This window comes from Pinus tabuliformis, chromosome X (assembly GCF_031772625.1).
Source record: "Pinus tabuliformis cultivar Carrire ecotype Pingquan chromosome X, CPIR1, whole genome shotgun sequence".
NCBI classification, from domain to species: Eukaryota; Viridiplantae; Streptophyta; class Pinopsida; order Pinales; family Pinaceae; genus Pinus; species Pinus tabuliformis.
In genome coordinates, this window is record NC_142308.1 from 1,188,390,223 (window position 1) to 1,188,417,534 (window position 27,312).

Sequence of the window (27,312 nt, forward strand, 5' to 3'; positions counted from 1 at the left end):
GTCAAGATTGATCTGGAAAGAGTAGAGGATATATTGAAAGTCATTTTACCCTAGAATAAAAATGAAGTTTGATCATTCTTGGGGAAGATTATTTTTTTGCATAGATTCATTGAAAATTGTGCATAACTCCTCAAATATATAATGAGTATGCTCAAGAAGAAAAGTTATATAATATGGACACTTGAGGCCTGCACATTTTCAAGCAGGTTAAGAAATCCATTAGGAAAGCCCTAGTCTTGGAAATTCCATATTTTTTAAGGGAATTTTTTATATTCTCTTTTGCATCAAAACACATGATAGCAGTAGTACTATTACAAAAGAACCAAGAGGGGTATGTGTAACCCATATCATTTTTCGGCCATGCATTGAGAGACACAAATCTAACATACATCATTCTAGAGAAGCAAGCGTATTTTATGGTGCAGGAATTCAAAGCTTTTAGAGAATACGTGTTACATTCAAAAGTGATAGCATATGTGCCATCGGTGATAGTAAAAGAGACTCTTGTGCAACGTGACAATGATGGTAGATGAGGGAAATAGATAGCCAATCTCTGTGAGTATGATATAGATATAAAACCTACAAAACTTGTTAAATGGAAAAGATTGGTTAAGTTGCTTACTAAATCAAACCATACAACACTTGATATGTGCACCAAATAATATCTTTGCAACATTTTCAGAGAGGATAATCCACAAGAACCTCCTTCTTTGGACAAAGATAATCCATAGTAACCTCTTTACCTTAGAGGAGAGAATTCATAAGAACTTCTGATTCTAGTAGGAAGGAATCCACAAGAACCCTTCCCAAAGGGCTTTTTAGAGTTTTGGGACTCCCTTTGGTATCGTGACATAATATACTTCTTGTAGAATTTACAATGTCCACCCAAGATGCCCAGAGCAAACTGCAAATCCAAGAAACTCATAACAATTAAGTATTTCATTATAGATGGAGGCTTGTACTGGAAGGACCCCACTAACATCCTACTTACTTATGCCACTGAAGATCAAATGCAAGAGATCATTTCAGAATTTCACCAAGGAATATGTGGAGGTCATCAAACATGGAAGGTCACAACATACAAAATTTTAAGAGTTGGATATTATTGGCCTTCTCTTTTCAAGGATACAAATGTTGTTGTCAAATATTGTTTGGAATGTCATATGTTTGTGGGAAAGAAGAAGTTGAAATCTCTACCATCAAGGCTTATTAAATATCAAGCTCCATTTCAGCAATGGGGAATTAGACTTCAATGGAGAGATACAACCTAACTCAAGTGATCAACACAGATATATCCTCACAACCACTGATTATTTCACTAAGTGGGTGGAGGCCATTCTAACTCGAAAGGTTGATAAGAAAGTGATTATCACATTCCTCGAAGACTTCGTTATTTCCAAATTCATATGTCCCAAGAGGATAGTCACATGTAATTCCCAAGCTTTCAAATATTCCAAGATGATACAATTATGCCAAGAATACATCATAGAATTGGTACATTCCACAACTTGATACCCTCAAGGAAATGGACAAGCAAAATCCTCCAATAAAAATCTTGTAAGGGTAGTAAAAAAGATGTTGGAGAGAAACAAGAAGAGTTGGGATGCCAATCTCAAATACACACTTTGGGCTAACATAATCAACACTAAGATAAATATTAGTGCTTCTCCTTACCAAATGATATATGGTACATATGTCATTTTCCTCATGAATCTCATCGTATCAGTGATGAAGTTTCTACAAGAAGAGGTGATACACACCAGCCCGATGTACAAAAGTATATATCAACTAATAGAAGTCCAGCAACAAAGAGAAGAATCTCTAAGTAAGACTGAGGCTTATCAATGGACCATGATAGATATTTTTGATAAGAGAGCCAATGAACAAAACCTCTAGGTAGGAGATTTAGTGTTGAAATGGGACTCAATCCAAGTGTTAGTGTCTGATGTCTAGGAATTTGAGTCATGTTAGTCTTGCAATGTATCTGAGGTCAAAATTGTAAATTTTAGTAATGAATCAACTAATTATTATTTTTTAAAAGGTCTAGATCTAGATTAGATATTATAGGCTTGTCATTTTGATTAAGAGGATAATGTATAAAATTATGTTTCTCCTTACAAAGGGAAGTCATGAAAGGTCTTTGGTCACCTATAGAAAGGTATAAAAATCATGTCAAAAGTCTTTAGTTAGTGTGAGTGGTTTAGTCCCATATTAAGTCAGAGTTAATAGGCTACTTTAGTTTGGTAATAGTGTCTTTATCAAAGAAATCATGAAATGATCTTGACCAAAGTTTTGGATGCATCCTTACATCGATTTGGATGTCATTTCAAAAGGACACCATGTGACCTCAGCAGAGGATAATAGTCAGCAGACAGTGTTTTAAATTCCCAATGCGCTACGAATCCAGGAAAAATGCTACGCATTCATGATTTTTCTCCCTAAATCATAATTTTCATGATCACCCTCGCTCCAAGCCATTCAGAGTCATCATTTGAAATGGCATTATTATCTCTTAGCACTCAACTTTTCCTTATCATCATCAGAAATCTCAAGTGGCTTGATTCTTTTGATCTGAAAGGGAGGCATGGGTGGTGCAAATCCACACAGGGTTCAATTTCTCACAACTCGATTATCCAAAACCTCTAACAGTTGCAAATTCGGTTTTCTATTTGTCTTGCAGTCATGGTAAAACTCTCAGATTACATTTAAAGGCTAGCGCAAACTGTTTAGAGCTTGCAAAAAGAAAAAAATTGTTGTCGTTGTTTTTCTACATTTTATTGCATTCTTTCTTTTTCAATGTTGTGCTTTCATCCCAACTTTCTGCAAATCCACAAGGTGAGACATTTTCCTTCTTTCTCATTTCCAATTCACCTTTTCATTGTGAGAACCCTTTCATGCAAATAGTTTCCTTAGTTTAAAGATTCTAACAAATCTTTTTACCTTAAAAAAATTATGTTGAAAGGTGTTTAGAGGTCGAATGTTCTAGTGTTGTGTTTCTAGTTTGTGTGTTGCGCCTGTCCATAATTTGCTCTTTTGCTAAAAACTACCAAATTCTGGGTCCTATAGGGTTTCCCTGAAGAAGTCTGGGGTTGATTTTCTTGGTAAAATTGTTGGATTGTGTTTTAAAGATATTGTCATAAGATTTAAAAGCCATAACACCTCTATTATTGCTCAAGCAATTTTTTCATAAACTCAAACTATTAATTGCTGCAAAAGTGAAACCATGACAACAGCAGAAGAGAAAAAACACAAATGGGGAGCCATTGTGCATTTTGAACCATAGGACATCACATCCATTAATATAGATCTAGCCATTAGGATGGCTTTTGAACAAGCAGGGTACATGTTATTTTGTGAGATAATTTAGGAATATCATTTGCAATTGATAAAGGAATTTTCTAGGGGTTTTGATGGTGTACAAGCAAAGGTGGGAAGCATGAATTTTCCTGTCTGAGCTCAATCAATAGCTTAGGCTACTGACATACCTTTGAGTAGAGAGGAATGCTTCAAAGGGATGGATTTTGATTTGGTTGCTTTCAAAGACTTCCTCAAGCCAAAACATAGGAAAGGGTATGGTTCATCTATTACAAGGAGCTATTTATGGGATCATCATGAAAAATTGTTGGAGGTCATCCAAAGGTACTTCACATGTGAGGGGAGATTCAGCAAGCTGTATCACAATCACATTAGGCTCCCAATGCATTTTACTAGCAAACCTTTAAATCTCCCCTAATATCTATTTAGGAATTTATGTAAAATGGTTGACAGGTTTCAAACTAAAGGAAATCAAGTTGAGGCCAATTCATTCTATTTCTCATTAACTAAATTGTTGGTAATGAAGGAGCTTGAGAATAAAGAGCAGTCATGGCAGGAATTATTGGTTTCTTCAGGATGGGCATCCCAATCCTCAAACAGTCAAAGGACTAAGAAAGACACTCCCTCAGTTGTGATTAAATAATCTTCACCTGCAGCAGCAAGATTAGTTAAGAAAAGTGCTAAGAAGCTACATTTTTCCCCTAAGGTAGAGAAGGTGACATCCCCTGAGGTAGAAAGGGTGGTAAGGGTGCCACGAACTAGAGATGCAGCCAAGAGATTATGTATATCTCCTCCATCATCACCAATTCAAGTCATGGAATCAGATAGCACATAAAGAGAAGTGGAAATTTATGAGAAGGACTCGAAAATTAGGGAGTTACAAGATCAGTTGGACAAGGCCCATGTGACAATAGCTTACTTGCAGTAGGAGAATAGGGATCTTATGCATAAATTGTCTCAAGAGACTATCCATCCTAGAAGAGAAGAGAAACCAAAGGAAACATTGGCACATGTTTCCAAAGGTAAAGGTAAAATGGTTATTGATGTCGAGGAGCTAAAGGAGCCAGTTGAGCATTCTAGAAGACCTAGGACTAGGTCTGCTGCTAAGATACATATGTAGGAAAAGGAGATAGTTTAGCCTGTGGTTTTTTATGAACAAAAGGAATTTGAGAAGCTACTAGAACAACTTGAAGGGATACAATATCAAGTGGATTAACTTGCAGAGAAACATCATAAGGACAAGTGGGCCTTGTTCAGAGAGGTAGAGGTTGTTATAATAGTACTTGGCAAAGCTAAGTATAAACTGAAGGGGAACTTGCCTCTGCATAAGCAAGTAAAGAATTTATATGTACAAAACTTAGCCCTCAAAAGAAGACTTAGGTTGGTGAAAAGCAAGCTCACTCAAGTCAAAGAAGATGGAAGGAAGAGGAAGAGAGGTAAGCTGGACTTACTTGTAGAGGCTAGTACTAAAGTGGATCTCCAACAAGGAACCTCAACCAAGCTTTGAAACCTTGGTTTTGGTTTAGGAGATCAAAAAGGTAAAATTTTGATGATAGTTGCAAAACCATAGGGAAATGCTTGATGTGCTTTCCATATACAAATTTTGACAAGTGTGGGATAGTGAAGTTATAGGTTTTTCCTGCCATAAGGGAGTTTTATGAATATTCCAGAACTAATTTTGGTGTTTCCATCATTTCATATTAAGGGAAAGTCACCATTTGTTTCAGTTTTGGAGGTGTTGCAAAAACAGACCAGCGCGCTGCAAAAATGGAGTACATGTCAAAGGGGTGTCTACAGGCATTTTGAATCTGATTAAGGAGGACCAACAACATCATAGGCATATTTGGAGCATACCCATTTTCTTCTTCTTGACAAATAGGGGCCACAACCATACAAAGCATAGTAGCCACCTTAATGCACTGTGAGTCTTCCTAATACGTTGTTAATCTAGACAGTCAACTCTTCTCAGTTCATATTTCAAATTTTTGATCTCTAGTAGTGGTTTAGACTATGTAAATAAGTGGAATAATTATCTTAGGGGGTGTGTTTAATGATTATTGGACAAAACCTCAAGTCAATGATGTTTTAGGCGTGTATTGGTTACTAGGAAAATGGTTCCTATTTTTCAATATATGCACTATTTTTTTAATGTATTTAGTTGAAAGTTGGTTTTGGTCAATGAATTCAGCCACCTAGGATAGGAGATCGAATATTTGATGATGTATAAAGATATCAAAAAGCATTTTAAGCAAGTTTTTGTTTGGGATTAGAGGATAAGATGTTGTGCACTATATTTTTGAAAACTTTTCTAGTGAATGAATGAAATGCAAAGGAGTAAATTGCAGGGATTCACGAGTCATAAATTTGGTCGTTTTGTGCTCTTTTAGTCTTCTAAGTTTCGTTATATGTCTACATCTATTTTATGTACATCTTCTTTCATGGAAAACAAAATGATTAATTTAGAATTCATCATAAATTAATGCTTTGTGATATGTTTTTAAAATATCAATGTTTTCAGCTAAAACAACACTTTAGAATTTATCCGTGATTTTATGCTCTAATGTGTTAGTTTTCTACCTTTTATACATTAACCTCCTTCAACAATTCGATCTAAACCCACCGCCAAAGCTTCTTACCTTGCCCCTATGAAGGAACCCTCTATTTTCCATCATCTCATTGGACAAATTCAGATTTGGGATGACTCCATGCCCAATGAATCTGCCACTTTTCTCACCAATAGGCCTTTCAAATATAAAAATTTGTTGAGCTTATTACCTAGTCTAATATCCTATTTGTTGAGTGACCTAAGTGAGATATCCCTCTCCAGGTCAAAAGGGCTAGATTCTAACCTAGAAGTGGTCTTTGGTTACTTTTGGGATTCCTTTCTCAACCAAGGGAAATCACAAAGTGCTAACATTATGGTGTCATTGCCAAGGATTTGAAAGCTAAATCTTCCCTGGTAAAACTCTAATTTGAAAATTTCAAACCTAGTTCTTGTGGATGACAGTGAGTTAGGAACCATTAGGCTGAAATTTTCACATAAAGCTTATGTTTAAGCCTAGTTGTGATAATTTTTCTTGGAAATTTGTCTTCTAGAAAGCTCCATACAAGATCACATCCAGATCTTGATCCCCCTGAAGTTGTGAGTGGTCTTGAGAAGCTGGTTAGAAGGAAGAAGTTTGAAGAAGTTCAAACGAATAACAGTCATTACCAAGATCTCACACCCTTCCGGAAAGCATTATAACAACTGAGGATATTGAATTTGATTTTCCATTTGAGCATAGCCTTTTTAGATCTAAATATGAAACCTTTGTTTCTAAGACAGTCATTGATGAATCTAAATTAATACCACTTATCCCTACACAAAAACTTGGTATTTCAAAGTCTAACAGAGATATTTTACAGCAATTCCATAAACTTGAGGACTTATTTCATCAATTGCACAAGGCTGCAAAAAATCCATCCACATTTCAGTAGACTATTACTACATCTTTTGCTCCCTCAGTTACTCTTCCTTTAATACCTTCTCATTGTTCTGCTCCTATTACTTATTCTGTCTATACTCCTCCTTTTACAACAACTCAGCAGATCATAGTTTCCCCACCTCTACCACCCTCATCATCAAGCAAAATAGTGAGTACATCCATCTCTCATACCATAATCGTGGTAGCTCATTACGCCCCATTGGTTTTGCAAGCACCACTGAATTCAATGCCACAGAATTATGGACAATGCATACCTCAAATTGAGGGCAGTAGGACAATTACAGCATAGCAACACATAAACAAAATGAATGATTTTACAGACCTTGAAGAAATAGATGATGATGATGTGAAACTAAGGATTTTTGCCCAAAACATAACAGGGGAATTTAGAAAATGGTATAGAGTTTTGGTAACAGGAATTATTGCAAATATTAAACAGTTTCAACAACTTTTTGTTTCTTGTTGGGAGGTCAAAAAGAACCCTCTTCAAATTTTAGCAGAATATGAAAGCTTGAAGAGATCTTTGGAAGAGTTAGTCCAAGATTATTCAAACAGATTCAATAATGTTTACAACTCTATCCCTGCAGGAATAAAGCATCCACTAGGTTCGGCCTTGGTTCTTTGATGTTGACATGGCCTACCAACTAAGAAATAATCCCAACTACTTTAGAGGACATGCAGAAGATCCCAACCAATGTAGAAGCAAACTTACTAGCCAAGAAAGCCAAGTTAAAGTCCGAGAAGAGAGTAACTATCAAGGAGGAAACTTCAACATCATGAGACATTAAATTGCACAATTTGGTGAAAACTATGGAGAAGATGATGGAGAAAATGACTTTTTTAGAAAGGGTAGTTGTAAGAGAGTCTCAATGAGGTCCACAAATCAAAAATCCAAATTTTAGATGACGATAGATTCAAATCAAGCAAAGGGGCCAAAGAAATCCAGTAGACCAACACCAAGTCATACCTCCTTTTCAGCAGAAATATGTAGAAGAAGAACAAGAAGCAGCGGAAGAATAGGAAGAAGATAAAATTAATCTCTCCGGTGAAGGAGAAGTGGATAATATTTTCTTGACAAAGGAAGAACAGGAGTTGTTCTTACAATCAAAAAAGGATGGCATGCCTACAGAATCAGAAGACTACAAAAAGGTTATCATAATGCTATTATGGAAGTACACAAGCAGTATAATTTCAGGAATAGGAAAGTCCAAATAAGTTCTTCAAAAAATGTCTAGGATTATGCACCTTCTACTAGCCAGAAAAAAGTTGATCCTCTCAAGGACATTCCTGTTACACAGCATTTTTTCACACATCCTGTTCACTTCCTGTCCATACCTGAAGTGCCAAAATGTTGACTATTATGCATCATATCCATCGTGATATATAGACCAAAGCCTTCCTGAAGAATCAAAGGAAAACTACCCCAAATCCATCCTGAAGAAGGTTGCCTAAAAACCTAATTTTTTCATAAGCTTGTTTTGCTCCACTACCTACCCATGTTGATGGAATTTTTCTCAGGAAAACCTGCACTGAACCTCTTCTGGCAGGTTTTCCCAAACTAGAGGAGAAGCTTCGCTCACTAGAACCTTTAGGAATGGCAAGCTAGATATTGGTTGTTGTTGATATGGTCAAGCTCTCTCATTTGGGCCTCTTGGTCTTATCATCATGGGATTTCCCCTTGAAATGTGGACCTTAATCCCTATTTTTTGGATCCCTAACTCCATCTCCCTTCCTATAAATTCACTCCCTTCCATTCCTTGGTCATTGATTGTGGTTTCCCTATGCTGAGACTATGCTTACATGGTACCCATTCGAGCTTGGAGAAGGAGTGCTTGAAGAGTCTTTTCTTGGACTTGGAAATCCACCAAAAGGAGGTCTCCAACATCAAGGCATAGGTTGTATGCTTCCCTTTTTAGCTTATTAATATATACATCTGATGTTCACTTTCCATAATTGTGTAAATGTTTATGATATTAGCTTAATGTTCCTTGATCTGTTCCTATATCCTACATAGTACTTTGATCTTCCTTGCAAGTACCCGGACGTGAATAGAAACTAAGAAGTGAGGCCTGGAGTGAAATATTCAAAGCCATATCCAAGGATCAAGCGATTAACATAAGAGCAAGGTAGGTTTCTCCTTCTCTCTACATTTTTCAAACATAAGCTAGGAAATTGTATGTTAGTTTGTTAAATTTGTTTCTAGACCCATTCATTGGGCTAGAGGGATCGCCTATGTCCACAGAGGGTATTTTCCTTCACAATAAAATGGCGACTCCACTAGGGAAGCTATAGCCTTTTCATCCATCTTTCTTAACTAATCTCTTGATTAGTTTGACCGACCATCGTGTTCACAGTTATTTTGGGTTTTTATAGGTCTGCACAATGACTGGTTGCTATCTTAGAGTGCTCAGTCTGGAAGTGTTTGTGAAATTCTTTTTATTTTCTTTCTTATTCCTCACCCAGCGCGCTTTTTTCTCTAACAATCGTGCTGCTAGTGCACTTTTTATTAAAACATTCGTGTTGATCCCATGTTCAGCGAAATTTTGTCCATAACAGCCACATTGATCCCTGAGATTGGAAAAAAAACCTAGGGTTTCTCTGTCAAACTCCAGTGTGTCTGATCCCCTGAGATCTTGTTTTGTCCTACATGACTCGATTTGTTTATGTTTTGATTGATTACCTCATTTTATTAGAAAATTCTTACTTCTTTGAAATTTCAAGTGTTTGAGTGAAATTGGATTGATTTTAGGGTTTATAGGTAGTTTAATTGTCACTTGTCGCTTGTGAGTGTCTTTGGGTCTCTAGTTTCATGAATGATTAGGTTTGTTAATCTAGTAAAATTACTTGAAACATTGATTTACATTGGTTTTGGTTTTTCTTTTGCAATGTTGTTTTTCATTTGTACTAGATCATCTTGCATTTTAAATCAATCTTTGTCATTTATCAAGCATATATTACATTGTTTGTTTTACAAACTGAAATGAGTATATTTTCTTGTCTATTCAAAAGAGAAAGTGAAAGACAATTTCATTGAGTTCTTTTGAATTTGGTGTTACTTTGATTGATGCCTTATTTGCATTAGTCGTACTTTGAAATCAAAATCTTCATTTTAGCTTTAGTTGAAGCTTAGTTTCATGTGAGCATCTGAAAATCAAAGAGAACATCATATAGGTAAAGTGCATCTTAGTAAATTAAAAGTCATTTTTTTCTTTCAATAGATCACATATTCATTGGTGAAATTGAATTTTATTTTTTCTCGTGTATTTTTCATTTGAGAAAGCTAATGGAGGCATATTTTTTGATGATTTAATTTCTTGAGCTCTCTTCCCTCGTTAGTATAGAATTCATTGAAATGAAAGGTTTCCTTTTTCTCATATAGTTTCATTCTAGGATTCAGATGACATCATTTGAGCCCAAAATTGAAACTTAATTCAATAAAAACATTAAAATTTATTGAATTAACCTAAGGTTCATTTGGATATTAACGCAAACATTTATAGGTCTAGGATAGAGACGTGTTTCGGTGTATATAAAACTAGGAGCTATTGTTAATTGTTTGCATTGTATCCTGAGTATTAAATCTCATTCCAGTACGGAAGTATATCGTAGGTTCTCTAGTACTCTTGGGTATATTGGAGGCACTCCAGTATGGAAAGTATATGAGAACGCTCTCACCGAACAATTATACATTAGACAATGCTAACATGGACTTGTGCTCTATGTATCGTCGAGTATATATTGGGAAACCCCACTAGGTTGTTGTCCTTTAGCCATAGGTAACTGAGTTAGTCACCTTGTAAACATGGTACATCGAACACAACATTCAGGGAGATCGTTCGTCGTACATTAAGTCCTTGGTTTTGGCTAAGGTGTATATAATGGTTCACGGATACTTGGTAAACCCTCCTGCTTATTACACCCTTTTTTATTTATTTCTTGTTTTTAAGTTCTAAAATTTAACTATCCACGACAACATGACTTACCTATGCAGTTATCCTTGGCCTGATGTTGCCTAATTAATAGTATATTTTAATTGTAGGCTCAAATCAACCACCCCTTATTGTTTTTGACAAAAGGGCATCATGGCTGAACCACCAGGTTCACCTTATAATTCCCCTTCATCATCTAACACTGAAGGGTCATCACAAGGAGTTCATCCTAGGTTTTCCCAGTCACTTGAAGCCCAAGGTCTTGAACTTGGAATTATCCTGAGTATTCAACCCCTTGCTTCTCTTCCTCCACCTCCACCTCGAGACTCATAATCTCAGGAATCTGATACAAAAACCCTTGAGAATCCACATAGGTTTGTTTTATTCTCCTCAACAGACTTATAGTCCATATGATAATCCTGGTGTACCTTTGGCTTTATCTCTACGACCATCTCGGATTCCTCCTCGCTAATTCTTTCCACACATGGATTCAGAATGTGAGTTTCAAACCTCTTCTCAAGGTCCTCTAGAAGTCTCAGCTACTCATACTCCTCTTGTTGACAATGATTATGAATATAAATTTCCACCTAAAGGTTATCCATATGTGGGAAGTGTTGTACCTCCATCGCTACCAAAAAGCAGTGAGCCTTTAGGTATTCTAAGTGCATCTTCACTTTATCACAATCCAATTTGTTCATCGGGTGCCATGCCTACTTCTGGTCCATTTGTTTCAAACATGGCCTCTCCAATTCCTGTATCGACTACAGTTTCATCAGTTCTTGTACATCCGACAGTTACGGTTGGGGCAATTAATGTCCCTATAAGTTTCTCAAGTCCATTAAGTTGACAATATGTGCCACCACCTATCTCACCGCATGGGGGGAAACAACCACCTCCACCATATGTACCTCCTATTTCAGGTGGAGCTTATGTGAGTGCACCTCAAACTCACGCTATCAAAGCTAGTGAAAATGTTGGTAGTGTACCTTATCCTAGTAGATCATCAATTCCATCTAGATCAGGCTAGATCTCGTATCAACAGCCTCTCTCGGCTCAGATACCCTACCATCAACAGTACCCTCTATATGGCTCACAACAACCTCAAAACCCACCCTTTACTCAACAAGCAGGCCCCCAAGTGCAGCCTAGTTCAAATCCCTCATTTGGGGCATCTGGTCAAATTCAAGTTGGAACTTATCAGTACCAACCTGGAACTCAACAAATTCCACAGGGAACTTTCCAGCAACAGTAGCCTTATGTACAAAAACAACCTTATGTGCAACAAGGGCTTTACCAAAAACCATTGCAGCAGCAAAACCAACCCTTATATCAACAGGGCCAACCCTTACAACCACAAGGTCAACCCCTGCAACAGCAGGGCCAACAATTTTACCACCAGGGCCAACAGTTGCAACAACAACCTTATAATCCATATTATTGTTAGGTTTTTTATCCACCTTATGGTTCTCAATGGCCCATGGCGGATCAATATCAACCTTACCCTAGTCAAAACCCACCTTTGTGGGGGCTGAATCCACCTTTGTATGGTCATAATACCCCTTAGTAGGGGCAATATCAAGCTCCTTATGGTCAAAATCCACCACTTTAGGGGCAGGACCCATACCAACAAGGATGTAATCTACAAGTTGGGCCTTATCAAAGGCCTCCCATGCCTTTCAATCCACAATTTCCATTTGTAGCAACATTGGAACTACTAGATGTGTCAAGACTCACTAACGATCCAATACTTCATTTGTCGTATTGACCTCCAGTGCCTACTTAGATTCCTGGCAATTTTCCAAAATTTGAAGGAAAGTCTAGAGAAGACCCCCAGGCCCAAGTTATGACTTACCATTTATGGTGTTCATCCAATTCCTAGGTTGAAGACTCTGTTTATCTACGTCTTTTCCAGCAAACCCTGAAAAGTGATGTCATGAAATGGTACATCAAGTTGCCTCGAGGTGACTATCAAGAATTTAATTCTTTGGTAATGGCCTTCCTCACTCACTTCCAGTTACCAATTTGCCATCTAGTAGCCAACTTCTTACGTCTTTGAAACAAAATAATTCTACCCACATCTCTGATCATATCCATGAATGGAGAATTGTCAAGGACATAGCTATGGGAGGTTGTGTAATTGAAGATCAAGCCATTTCCCATGCCCACTATATAGATTTGGTGTATTCCCAATATGGAACGTTATATGATCTCTTTCCTGATGCTCTGAGACCATCTACGGATCCAGCATCTTCTAAACCTCCATATGTTCCACCTGTAGATAGTATTATTGGATTAATGACTCAAACTTCCAATAAATCTTCTTCGAAGAAAAAATCTGTCTCTAATATTGCATCCAATTCTCCTTCGAATCCCTCTCCAAATACTGGTAAAACCTCTAAGGTTAATGTCGTTTAGTCTACCACGGCAAACAAAGCCTCCAAAGGTAAAAAGAAGGGTAAAGGAAAAGCAAAATCCAATACCCCAAAACAGGATCCTCCAAAGTCATCTATTAATGATGCATCTAAACGTAAGCCCAAATATCCTTGCCTCATTTGTGAGGAAGATCATTATACCAAGGATTGTCCCCGTCGTGCAGAAGTTAGTCGCTTGTTACAAGGAACTCAAGGGACACTAGTTGTACTAAAAGAACCTTTCCCATCATACCAAACCCAATTTGTATAACAACCGCAATCTTCTACATCTTTGGGTTCTCAAGTTTATACGAGTGGAACAGTGCCTATTTTTGTTACCACCAAATCAAAACACTATCTAACTCCTCCCAAACAGACTGTGGAGAAAGAATTTACTAATACACCTTCTACTTCTACTCCACCTAGTTCTAATTCTTTTCATATTGAGAGACCTAGTAATGACTCTGTTATTTGACCACCTCCCAAGGGTGTCCTTTGGAAATCATCTTACAATTTGAATGCGTGAGCTGCCTAGCATTTCAATATTCTCAAATATTTAGCTCAAGCGCCTTCGGTGATGTCTGCCTTGGAAGTTCCCCAGACTTGTCCAACACAGAGGAAAGCATTACCATCCTCTATAGGAGGAATTGACCCTACGGATTTGAGTTTGATTACTTTTGACTTGGAAAATCATGCTCCTTGTCTTCCCCATAAACTTGCCTTTTTAATCCAAGTCATCATAAAAGGGAAGATAATTCATCCGACTATGATAGATGAGGGTTCTTCCACCTGCATCATGTTTGTTTCATGCTAGAAATTTATAGGCTCTCTGCCTCTCAACCAGTCTTCGAACACCTTAGAAACCTTTGACAGAAGAGGATCTCATCCTTACAATATTCCCATGAGTTTTCCAAATGTGTTGGAAGGGAAAACTGTTTAATTAGAAGTAGAAGTCGTTGATGCAAATTTGAATTATAACCTTCTACTTGGACGAAGTTGGACTCATGTTATGTTTTGCGTGGTTTCTTCTTTGTTTTGCGTCCTCCATTTTCCTCATGAAGGGAAAATAGTCACCGTTGATAAGTTAGCCTTTTTCTCTTCTGGTTCTTCGAATGGCAATGTGCCATATGTGGGAAATACCGACATTCCTTATGAGAGTGTTGGGGCGGGTCTTTTTAAAGACTCTGCTCTTATGGGAACTTTTTCCCTCCCACCTCCACACTTCGCTTATGTCAACATGATTTCTACTTCTCACGATCCTTGGATCGTTCCTTCCCTAGATCAGGTTGATTCTTTTGGCGATGTCATGCCACTCAGCCTAGCAAAACAAGCTTATCAAGTTGTTGTTTTGGCTTCAGTGACCACTTTTGAAAGTCATACTACTCTTAGTATGCATCTAGACATGTATTCGCAGTCCCCTTGGCTTGATTCTTTCCATTCTTCGAATCCCTTAAATAAGACATTTCCCACTGATGAGAGTATCACCAAGGTTATGTCTCTTGAGGAAACTCCTTGGAATGATGCTCATCATCATTCCTCATTTCTCTCAAGTCTTATAGAGATTTCATCATGTTTGGATACATTTGTTTCCCGTACACTCACCCATCCACTTCAAATGCCCATTTTGGTGCATGAAGTTTTGTTTGAGGGAAACATGGGGAACATTACTGCTACCATGCCCATCAAAATTTATGTTAAACCAGGAATTGTCGAGAACATCCATGTCGGTGTTTCTTGTTCTCCTGATGAGATCAAGATTTACACTACCCCATTTAATGAATTCGGTGATGTCTTAGCTTGGTCATATGAAGAAATGTTTGGCATAGATCTGAGTATAGTTGTGCACAAAATTCCTACCTATCCATATGTGAAGCCTGTTCATCAGCAACTTCGTCCAGTGCACCCTAGAAACGAATCTGCTATAACGGAGAGGTTGAAAAACTTCTAAAGGTTGGTTTAATTTACCCCATTCCATTGACAAATTAGGTTTCGAACATTGTCCCTGTGACTAAGAAACAAGGGACTATCTGCATTTGTGTTGATTACCGTTATACCAATCGAGTGTGCCCAAAGACAATTATCCAACACCTTTTATCGATCAAATCATTGATGAGTGTGCTAGGAGTGAGATTTTTTCTTTTATGGATGGTTTTTCTGGCTACAACCAGATTAACATTCTTCCCACCGATCAACACAAAACTTCTTTTATCTGTCCATGGGGAACCTTTGCCTACAAGAAACTCCCTTTCTATCTAAAAAATGTGGTGCTACCTTCCAATGAGCGATGTCTTATGCTTTTCATGACATCAAACACATCATTCAACCATATCTTGATGACTTACCAGCTCATTTTGCTAAGCGTCATGATCATCCTGACCACCTACAAGTGATTTTTCTCCATTAAGACACTACAATATTTGTTTAAATCCGCATAATTGTGTTTTTTGCTTTGAATCTAGTCATCTCCTAGGGTTTTTGATATCTAAGGAAGGCATCCAGATTGACCCCCTCAAAGTTGAGGCTTTTGCAAATTTACCCCCTCCGTCATCTTTACATCAGTTGTAGAGCTTGCAAGGGAAAGCTAATTTCCTTCGTTGTTTTGTACCTAATTATGTTGAACTTGCTAAAGGATTTACACATTTGCTGAAAAAGGGGATCCCATTTATTTGGGATGAAATCGATCAAAAATATTTTTATGCATTAAAGAACAGCCTCATTAATGCTTCTTTGTTACATCCCCCCAAATATGACTGTGCTTACTTCTTATACTTGACCGTAACTGATAGTACTATTTCCATGGTACTGGTGCAAGACAATGATGATGGAAACGAACATGTGATCTACTGCTTAAGCCAGAATCTTATCGATACTGAACCTCAACATGCCCATGTCGAGAAACTTGCTTTAGCAATTGTTCACGTTGTTAAATTCTTTTGACACTATATTCACTTACAGAAAACCACTATGATTTTGTATTTCAACCCCATGATCAACATCCTGATTCATCAATTCCTGGGGGGCAAATATTCTAAGTGGATTTTTATCGTTCAGGAATTTGATTTGGAGTTTTCTATAGCCAAATCAAAGAAATTGATGGTTTTCACTAAATTGATTTGTGACCTTCCCTCCACAACCACATCTATGGTTTTTGATGAACTCATTCCTAACGAGACTCTCTTTCTCATCAGCACTCTTAACCCATGGTACGAGGATATTATCATCTATCTCCAAACCCAAAATTTTCGATCAAAATTTTCCAATTCTGAATGTCGTCTCATTCGACATCAGTCCCAACCATATCAAATCATTGGCGATACTTTGTGTCGTGTTGGTTTCGATTCTATCCTTCGTAGATGTTTGACACTCAAAGAAGCTAAGAGAGTCCTCAATGATTGCCACTCTGTGGCTTATGGTGATCACATGTCAGGGTATGATACTGCTCAAAAAATCCTTCGTGTCGGTAATTTCTGGCCTTTCATCTTTAAATATCACATTTTAACAGTCCAAAAATGTCACACCTACCAGATTTACAACCGTAAACAGCGCACCCCACCCGCACCCCTACACCCAGTTTTTACCGTCGGACCTTTGCTAAATGGGGTATTGATTTCATGACAACCCTCGCTCGACTGGGGGGCATGGTTATATCATCGTCATCATTGATTATTTCACTAAATGGGCTAAGGCAATTCCCACACGCGATGTTGACAATAAAATTGTTGCTCAATTTCTTTTCAACCATGTTATAGCTTGATTTGGTGTCCCTCAAGCCATCATTACTAATTATGGATCTCATTTTCGAAATTACGTGATGGCGAAGCTTACCACTCGGTTGGGTTTGCGTCACGACATCCCAACTCCTTATTATCCACAAGCCAATGGCCAAGTTGAGGCAGTCAACAAAGTCTTGGTTACTATGGTTAAACACATCATTGGGATGCATAAATCAAATTGGCATCTTATGTTATTTTCAGTTCTTTAGGCTTACCGAACTGTAGTTAAGACTGCCGCTGGATTTACACCCTTTCAACTATTGTATGGTATGGAGGAAATTCTTCCAATTGAGTGTGAAATTCCTTCACTGAAACTAGCCATCAAATTACTCTATGATACTCCACTTGAAGAGGAATGTATACTTTACCTCGAAAGGCTTGATGAAACTCGCCACTTTGCAGCATCAGTAATTGATGTCCAGAAGAAACGAGTTAAGGCTCAATATGATAGAACTGTTTCTCCCCGCATTTTTGCTGAGGGTGACTTGATCTTGATTTATCATCAAGCCAATGACAAATTGGGAGCTGGAAAATTCAAACCAATGTGGCATGGGCCTTACATTTTCAAACGAGTTTTACAAATAGGTGCCTATGAGTTAGTAGACTATGAAGGAAATTCTTTGGTTGAGGCATGAAATGGGCTTTACGTGAAGAAGTATTATGCATGATTATCCATGTAAATACTTATGTACATTAGTGTGTTTCCATTAGTGTGCAGTGTGGTTTTGGTGTGTTAATTTTCTTTTGCAAACGTTTTCGTCTACTTACCTCATGCTCTACTTGGTTTGTAGATTTCATCCAACCATTATGTCAATTTTATTGATGGTTCTTATTGTAGTACACAGAATCTAACTTCCAATGCATGGGAAAACTATGACCCTAATGGTGAGTTTGTGAATTTACAAGGTATATGTTTAGGTTGGACTACTAATAACATTGCCGAATATAGCGCAGTCATCGATATTTTGTCAGAATCTATTACTCTTGGCATTAGAGAGTCAATCGTAAAACTTGATTCATAGCTCATTGTGCTACAACTTAATGGACAATCTTTAGATGGAAACCCTCAAATTTTTAGAATGTATTTGTGAGTTCATTTATTGGAACGAGAATTTTATTTTATTACTTATCATCACATTCCAAGACGCATGAACACATTAATAGATGCATTGGCTAACTATGTGTTAGATAGAAATTTGCGAAACTTGTAAATTGTAAAGCATCACATATCAGACATGGTAAATAGGAAAACATGTATATATATATATATAGCGAGTGTTTGCAAAATATTTTTCTACATCAAAATTAAAAAAAAAAATGTGTTCTGAGACACATGGATTTATAAGCCTACAATAGTGCAAAAAATAAACTAGAAGTTGGCTATTCGCCCACATGGTGCTCATGATAGCACGAGACAACCCTAATGACTCGACCCAACAACTGACATAGTCTGGCGGAAACGCCTACAATGTGCCTCTGGTAGTGTAATGGCACCTCATCGATCGAGGCATACTCTGGGATCCCCCTCGCTAAAACTTCTAGGTTACACTCTACCTCGACGATAGGATCTGCTCTATCCTCATATGGAGGAGCCTCCTCAATCTGTCATGCCACTTGCCTAGCTATTGGAGAACCCCTGGAGGTCTCTCTAGTCCAACATCTGCACAAAATCATCAGTCAAATATCAGTACACATATAAAAATAATAATAATAATAACTTCAAAAATAGGTTTTAAACTAAATCGGTCCATTGTGCCTGTTGGGCAATTTATTGGGCTTAAATTGCTGCATTAAATTATCAACCAGGGAAACTCGTAAGCTTGTGATGATGCCAGCAAAATATATGCAGGAGTAGGCAACTAACTCTTTGTCTAACTGAATGATTTATGATTCAATATAATATGTAAGGGAAGAGGCTCCTAACTAAGGAGGTCCTGGTTGTCCTTCCCTACAGTATCATAGAGAAATCATTGATTACATGAAACTAAAAAAAACTTGAAATGAAGACAAGAGAATGAACTTAATTATTGTTCAGATTCAAAGAGAGAGAAAGACTAACTCTTGATTGTCCTCTCATGTATTAATCCAAACTAAACTAAGATTCATTCATAAGCATAAGAAATGAAATGACTTGAAACATAAAAGCACAAAAGAATGAATTTCAATTACCATATAAATCAATGGAGAGAGAGCCTAACTTAGACTCGTGGTTATCTCCTCATATGATACTTGAAACATAAAAGCAAAAGAATGAATTTCAATTATCATGCAAATCAAATGGAGAGAGAGTCTAACTTAGACCCTTGGTTGTTCTCTCATATGCTGATAAGTTTCTAATTTAAAACTCATTCATCGATCATAAACAAATCAAATCCTCAAACATCTAACCAATTAAATGAAATAAGATCTAATATGAAATAACATGTTTCTCTCATCCCTTTAGAGTGAGCTCAATTCTCTTAAGAACAAGACAAATTATTCCATATACTACATTAAGGAAACTTATATCTAAAAACTACATAATGGAAATAAAACTACATAATGGAAATGTATGAAAAATGAAGCTTTATTCTATGCCATCATAAGTTGGATACAATGCTCCAAGAGTCCTCCCCTTGGAATGGAGGAGGTACTCCTATTTATACAATGAGATGAGATAACAAACTCATAATGATGATCCACTAATCTCTCTTTAGTTCCATACATTTCTCAACCATCTAGACACATAACCCTATCCTCCATGATCTTCTCCATGAGGTCCATGATCTTCTCCATGAGATCATGATCTTTTCCATGAGGCTTATCTTATCAAATTCGAATTTGATCATTCAAGGCCACATAAAGATGCCCTGGAAGCTTCCTTTGTGCCTACACATGTCAACAAACTCATTCTAATTGTTAGGTATAAGTATAAGCATCTTATTTTCTAAAGTTTAGCCATAAATTCACTTAAAAATGTTAAGAATTAATAAACTTTGGAAAAGCATAGTTATAACCCAATAATGAGGTAAATGGAATGATGTGGAGGTGGAATGGAGGTGACATGAAGGTAAAATGTGAAGATATTGGTGAATAATGGAGTGAAAATAGGGACCATTTTGAGGCCCAACATCTGCCCCAAACTGAAGGTATTGCATGTCCTCATGCAATCTATTACATTACTTTTTGGTACTTGAGCTTTGGCTTAAACTCTGCATGATATCATTTACATAACTTTTGCAAAGCGTTATTTTTGATGAACTACAACTTGGTTGGTTCTTGTGTTTCAACCATCTTTTGTTTGTTGCATTCAATGTATGATCTTTTCATATTGACAATATAATTTTTATTGCAGAGTATGTTTGCTGGAGTGCATCGTGGTTGGTTCTTGTGTAACAACCATGATTCTGTTGGCATCCAATTAACTTTTAAATACTTTTGACAAAGCCATTTGTATGCTCATGTAATAGTGAATATAGCTTGAAGGTAAGTGGGGTTTAGAATGTGATATATGAATGTGGATGTTATATGAATGTAGATGTATCCTTCCCCTTAAACGGATGATTTGGGCAATTATGTGAAATGGGGAAAGCAAGGAAAAAGGAAGTGAAGTTTTTCCAAAAATTATTATTCTAACTTTTCAAGGAATTTAATGGTTAAAAGTTAGAAAATATCATACCTTAACTTACCCTTCCAAAATGGATGAGAGTTGTGCACGTGTGGCTGCAAAAACTTTTGTTCATGGTCTTCTTTACTTGGTTGGGAAAATGGTGGATGAATCATGCATGTTCAGCTACCACAATTTTGTTCTGAAGCTTCGTCTTCAAGTTGTGGATGAAAGATGGATCTGTGTTGTCGTATCGACTGCTAGATCCTCTGCTACTAGATGATGAATCGAGGAGTCTGCTGAACATGGCTGAAAGTTGTATCTATTGCTGGATCCTCTGCTATTGGATGATGAATATGATGAGTCTGCTGAATATGGCTGAAAATCTATAAGGCTTGGAAGGTATATAAAATATATAAGTTACATTTCCCTCCCAGCCTTATTGATTGACTTGTCCTCAAGTGATGGCAAACTGAAAAACAATGAAAAGAAATTGGCTTTATCTGCTACAAAATATGGGTCTTCAAGTCTTCAACGCTCGATGGCACAAATCTTACTATGTGATTAAATGTGTCGATGTCGAACATAGCAAGAAGTTGTTGACTTAGTGGCCGTTAATGAATGCCCCTAGCGAACACAAGAGCTCCCACCATTGATTCCAATGGGAGTCAGGATGCCTAACACATATTTGTAGGTACGAATGAATGTGTCGTGGTCGAGTCACCTACAAGATCCAACGAACAAGGGATATTAATGTACTCCCATTGTTCATTGGCAAGAGTACTTGCCATTAAGGCATGCAAGCCTCTAGGTGTTTTTTCAATGATACTTAGACTCTAGGACTTTGACTCAAGCAGGGTTTTATTGCGGAAATGAAGGGGTATGGTAATGACATGGAAAATGACAATAAGGAAATGCATGGTGTATGAATAAGAACTCTTGCTGTGAAAAATGGATATGGAGATTGTATGCTTTATGGACATGGACAATGGGTGGAAAATCTTTTGCAAAATGGGAGTGCAAAATAATGGTTCTGGACATGGATTTGTCTTTAGAATGTTTCATGAAATTAGTCGTTGGAAGACCAATTGTGCGCACAATGTAATCTCCTTATGATCACTTGATTATCCTGTAACCTGTAAAAAACTTGGTACAAAGAAAACATAAGTGTGCTCATGAAGAAATGGCCAGTTTCTTCATGATTCTTACGCAAAAATTTCATACCAAATAAAACAAATTAAGGACAGACAAAGTGTTAAAGTTGACTTAATCATGATATTAATATCAATCCATTTGTGAAAATAACCTTGAAGAGTAATACTCCCTGTTTGTGTCAGCTGACTTCTGTGCATGGCGAAAAGTTTGGCATCATAGATTTGTTGTGTCCTGCAGATTAGTATGTTATAATAGCATACAACAATATCAATTTGCCAACTCTAAACAAGTTAGTCAGCATTTAAATAATCCACCAAATGTTCTTTTAAATTATGCTTCCAAATGTTCCATTCTTTATTTTCAAGTCTGCGTGAATTTTGTGAAAAGTGTGTTTGTTTGTTTGTTTGTTTGTGTTTTTTATTATTTATTTTTTATTATTATTTTTTCTTTTATCTTGTTCTCATGATTTTCTCAATTTTCATGCCTCCAAAGTTTTTCATCCTGTTCTTGTAATTCCCCTGATTCTCTCAATTTTCATGCTCCCAAAATTTTGTTTTATGCCAGTACCCCGCACATGCCAATCCTTCTAAACAACAATATTTTTTTTATTATTTTGTTTTTTATTATTATTATTATTATTATTATTTTATTTTTTTTAACTTGATAACAAAAGATAATATATGATCATAATATATTAATATAATTAATACAATCATATTAATATATTAATATAATTAATATATTATTACAATCATATATATATATATTAATACAAATCAAATATTAACTAAATATATCAAATCTAATCAATCAAAATATATACAAAATAAAAAAACAAATCACACAACAAAATACAAATATAATAATAAATTAATATATTAATACATTTAATATATCAATATATTAATTATAATAACAACATTAATATCTTTTATAATGCAATTATAAAAGATATTAATATATTAATATAATTAATACAATTAATATATTAATATATTAATACACTTTTTATAACAATCATTAATTAATAATATAACTAACAAATATTTACAACAAATTATAATTAAAATTATTATATCAATATATTAATATAATTAATATATTAACATATTAATAATATAACAAACATTAAAGCAGAATCATAACAAATTAAATAAAAACAAAATAAACCTAAAAATATAAAACAAACCAAAATAAATGCAGAACAAAAAGGATGGCAGCGCTGTGGAAGATTTTGGATGGATTGAGTATCAGTGCTAATCCCCTTGTATGGCAGATATAATTGATATTCAGGATATTACGACCGTGGGATTGATGTTAAAGTAGTGCTGTTGGGGTTGCATACCTGTTCAGCATATGACATGTTCTCTGCAGGAACGAGCCTTTCTGCGGCCATAGCACTTCTACTTTCCGCGTATGCATGGTCATATAGATACATGGATTTTTCTGCAAGCTGCCCATTTGTACCGGCGGTTCAAACCTTCTCCCCTCCATAACTAATCCATCATTTACGCCTTTTCCTTTTCCTGCCTCAGGGCTCCATGAATGAAAGTTCATTGAATTTGGTTGTATGCCAGTTTGCTGTGGAGGATATGGAGTATGTTGCAACTGGTTTGTAGATCCTTGGGCGGCATCAACCATCCGAGGAAGAAGCGGAACAGGGGATGATTCCTCATGGGGACAATGAGAGCGCCTTCCCAATACAAGGATCTGGTGTGCCGATGGTGATACTCCCGAGCAGGCACATACTCAACAAACTTGCCTCTCTTCAACGCAGTGGCAACATGAGTGTGGAACCAAGCCTTATACCACCATCCAATCTCATTAATCACATTCCCTTTGCGCGTTGCCTCTTCTCTTGAAGCATACCTGCCTGTTGTGATCACAGCGTTTGTGTCGTTGAAGATCATAGTTTCAACAAAATTAGGCACCTTTTCTTCGTAATCGTTTTGAGGGAGGCGGAAAGATTTCAGGTAGTGACTGGCGATGTCGTCCAGGGTACCGGTGACAGGACTGTAAGTGACCTTCATGTATTCCTTGACGGGAGTGAGTCGGAACTCGGCTCCGACAAGCAAGCCAATGGAGCCATGCGACCAGGGCACTGCATGGAAGAGGTCAGAGTACTCATTGTCAGCAGTGACCCTGACCAGAGACCCATCAGCCAAGACGAGCTCATAGGCAACGCAGGTATCGGAGAAGAGGCCAAACAGGTGGCTGCTGCCCTCGATGCCGTAGCCATTGATGACCCCGCCCACGGTGAGATCATCGAGCTCGGGGAGCACCTGGGGCGCCATGCCCAGAGGCAGCACGGCGGCACTAACCTCTGACATGCAAACCATGGGCTCGCATTTGATGAGCATCCTCTCCCTGTCCACCCACACAATGTCTGTGAGATGGGAGAGATCCACCTCGAACCTGTGAGAACGCTTGTGCTCGGAATGCCTCATGGAGACTTCCAGCCACGGCCTTCGTCCCGTGCAGATCATCCCGTCGGACTTCGGGCGCCGGGTCTTGATGCGATCCTGCACTTTCTTGATTGCCCGCCTGTGCGTCTCCTCCGACGGGGGTCGTGGATCAGGCGCCGTATAGTAGCCCGCCATTGGATATACTGATAGAACAAGAAGGACAGAGGCAGAACGATGGGGACTATCAACACCCATCTGAACTGCACCAGAAAATCTGCAAACGAATTTGGGCGCTTCGCCCTCTGACGACCACTGCCGGGCGACCCCATTTCGTCCAAAAACCCAAATCAAACACGACGGGTTTGGGAAGAATTGAATTCAAGTGAATGAAACGAAGCGAGCGAGCTGCAATGCGAGCGAGCGAGAGGAGTGAGTGCTACCCTTTTTTAAAAGTTGTAAAATCAACAAACTTTTGAGGGAGGACTCTGCAAATTTTCCATTTTATTGTGAAGTACTTAATTGAAGTACTTATTATTATTATTTTTTATACAACAAATCTTAAAAAGAAATGAGAACATATTTTTTTTTATTTTTTATGTTGATTTTATTTATTGCTTAAGATTTTTTTTTTAAACAACAAAAAAAACAAATTTTTTAATTTGTTATTTAAGTTGAGATTTTTTTTAAGTTGTAAAATCAACAAATTTTTTTTATTAAAACCTACTATTAAACAATAACTATAATGAAGTTAGTTGTTTTTTTGTTTTTTTTTTTTTTTTTTTTTTTTTTTTTTTTTTTTAATAAAAATATGTATATATGATACATATATTATTAAAAAAAAAAATTTAAATCTAAAATTAAAAAACTAAATTTCATCTAAAAATTTAAAAATTTAAAGATGTTTTTTTCATTCACAAAATTCTTTATTGTCATGTTGCACATTAGTTTTCCAGCAAGAGTAGTTTTATTCGAACAAAATCAATAGATTTTCTGATCTTCCTGATCGCACGAAGCGCAGGAAGAGAGCATACTAATCAATTGATTCGTTTTTATTCATGCAGGGGGGTGTTTTTGAAAAGACAAAATTTAAAACTAGCTAAACACTAAATCATCAGAAAACTCAAACTTAAACTTCTTTGTGAAGATCCTGCTGTCACCAGGTCTCACAAGTTATTTTGTCTAAAGAAAAATACTAGCACTGAATTAAATTCCTAATGCCTAATCCCTTAGCACCATCCCCGGCAACGGCGCCAAAATGTTGGGCAATTTATTGGGCTTAAATTGCTGCATTAAATTATCAACCAGGGAAACTCGTAAGCTTGTGATGATGCCAGCAAAATATATGCAGGAGTAGGCAACTAACTCTTTGTCTAACTGAATGATTTATGATTCAATATAATATGTAAGGTAAGAGGCTCCTAACTAAGGAGGTCCTGGTTGTCCTTCCCTACAGTATCATAGAGAAATCATTGATTACATGAAACTAAAAAAAACTTGAAATGAAGACAAGAGAATGAACTTAATTATTGTTCAGATTCAAAGAGAGAGAAAGACTAACTTAGTCTCTTGATTGTCCTCTCATGTACTAATCCAAACTAAACTAAGATTCATTCATAAGCATAAAAAATGAAATGACTTGAAACATAAAAGCACAAAAGAATGAATTTCAATTACCATATAAATCAATGGAGAGAGAGCCTAACTTAGACTCGTGGTTATCTCCTCATATGATACTTGAAACATAAAAGCAAAAGAATGAATTTCAATTATCATGCAAATCAAATGGAGAGAGAGTCTAACTTAGACCCTTGGTTGTTCTCTCATATGCTGATAAGATTCTAATTTAAAACTCATTCATCGATCATAAACAAATCAAATCCTCAAATATCTAAGCAATTAAATGAAATAAGATCTAATATGAAATAATATGTTTCTCTCATCCCTTTAGAGTGAGCTCAATTCTCGTAAGAACAAGACAAATTATTCCATATACTACATTAAGGAAACTTATATCTAAAAACTACATAATGGAAATAAAACTACATAATGGAAATGTATGAAAAATGAAGCTTTATTCTATGCCATCATAAGTTGGATACAATGCTCCAAGAGTCCTCCACTTGGAATGGAGGAGGTACTCCTATTTATACAATGAGATGAGATAACAAACTCATAATGATGATCCACTAATCTCTCTTTAGTTCCATACATTTCTCAACCATCTAGACACATAACCCTATCCTCCATGATCTTCTCCATGAGGTCCATGATCTTCTCCATGAGATCATGATCTTTTCCATGAGGCTTATCTTATCAAATTCGAATTTGATCATTCAAGGCCACATAAAGATGCCCTGGAAGCTTCCTTTGTGCCTACACATGTCAACAAACTCATTCTAATTGTTAGGTATAAGTATAAGCATCTTATTTTCTAAATTTTAGCCATAAATTCACTTAAAAATGTTAAGAATTAATAAACTTTGGAAAAGCATAGTTATAACCCAATAATGAGGTAAATGGAATGATGTGGAGGTGGAATGGAGGTGACATGAAGGTAAAATGTGAAGATATTGGTGAATAATGGAGTGAAAATAGGGACCATTTTGAGGCCCAACAGTGCCCTTGGAGGGAGTGGAAGATCTAGATCTCCTCGGAAATCTATGACTGCATACACCCAATCATCGACCATGATTAGTTGCTAACACAACCATCCAAAAAATGTTGGAGGGAATGACATCGATTGATCGCCTCCATGCCAAGGCATCAACTCTCCCCATCTAAGTAATTATGGATCTGTGGGTGTTGGTGGATCTACTTCTAACCACTAATAACCGAACAATGGTACATGTTCCACGATGAACATCACCAGAATAAATCTGAAACCAAATTGTTTCAGATTCCCTGACTTGCACCTAGTAAGTTGGCACTTCATGCACACCAACAAACCTTTGCTCCAATTTAAAACCATGGAATTTAGGCACTCGATCACATAATGGAAATGAGACTTTGTTGCCTCATGCAACGTGTTTTATGCATCTACTCAGGCCATGGTGTGTAGGAATTTTCATAGTGGGAGGTTGGTAATGGTTTTTATGTCAGTTTTCCCACTGTGGGTCTTCTTGGCCCTCGGACAATGCTTCACAATGAGCATATTCGTGCTCTCTCCTCCATTACGTGATCTAGATAATTGCATTCGTTGTCCCTTTCTGGACAACCAAATGATGAAATAAATGTTGGCAACCTCTATTTCGAG

General features: G+C 36.9%; 1 pseudogene; it reads right to left on the minus strand.

The window, feature by feature from the left end:
* Positions 1–23,334: 23,334 nt before the first annotated feature.
* LOC149144197 (delta(24)-sterol reductase pseudogene) lies at positions 23,335–24,403 on the minus strand (annotated as a pseudogene).
* Positions 24,404–27,312: the final 2,909 nt, after the last annotated feature.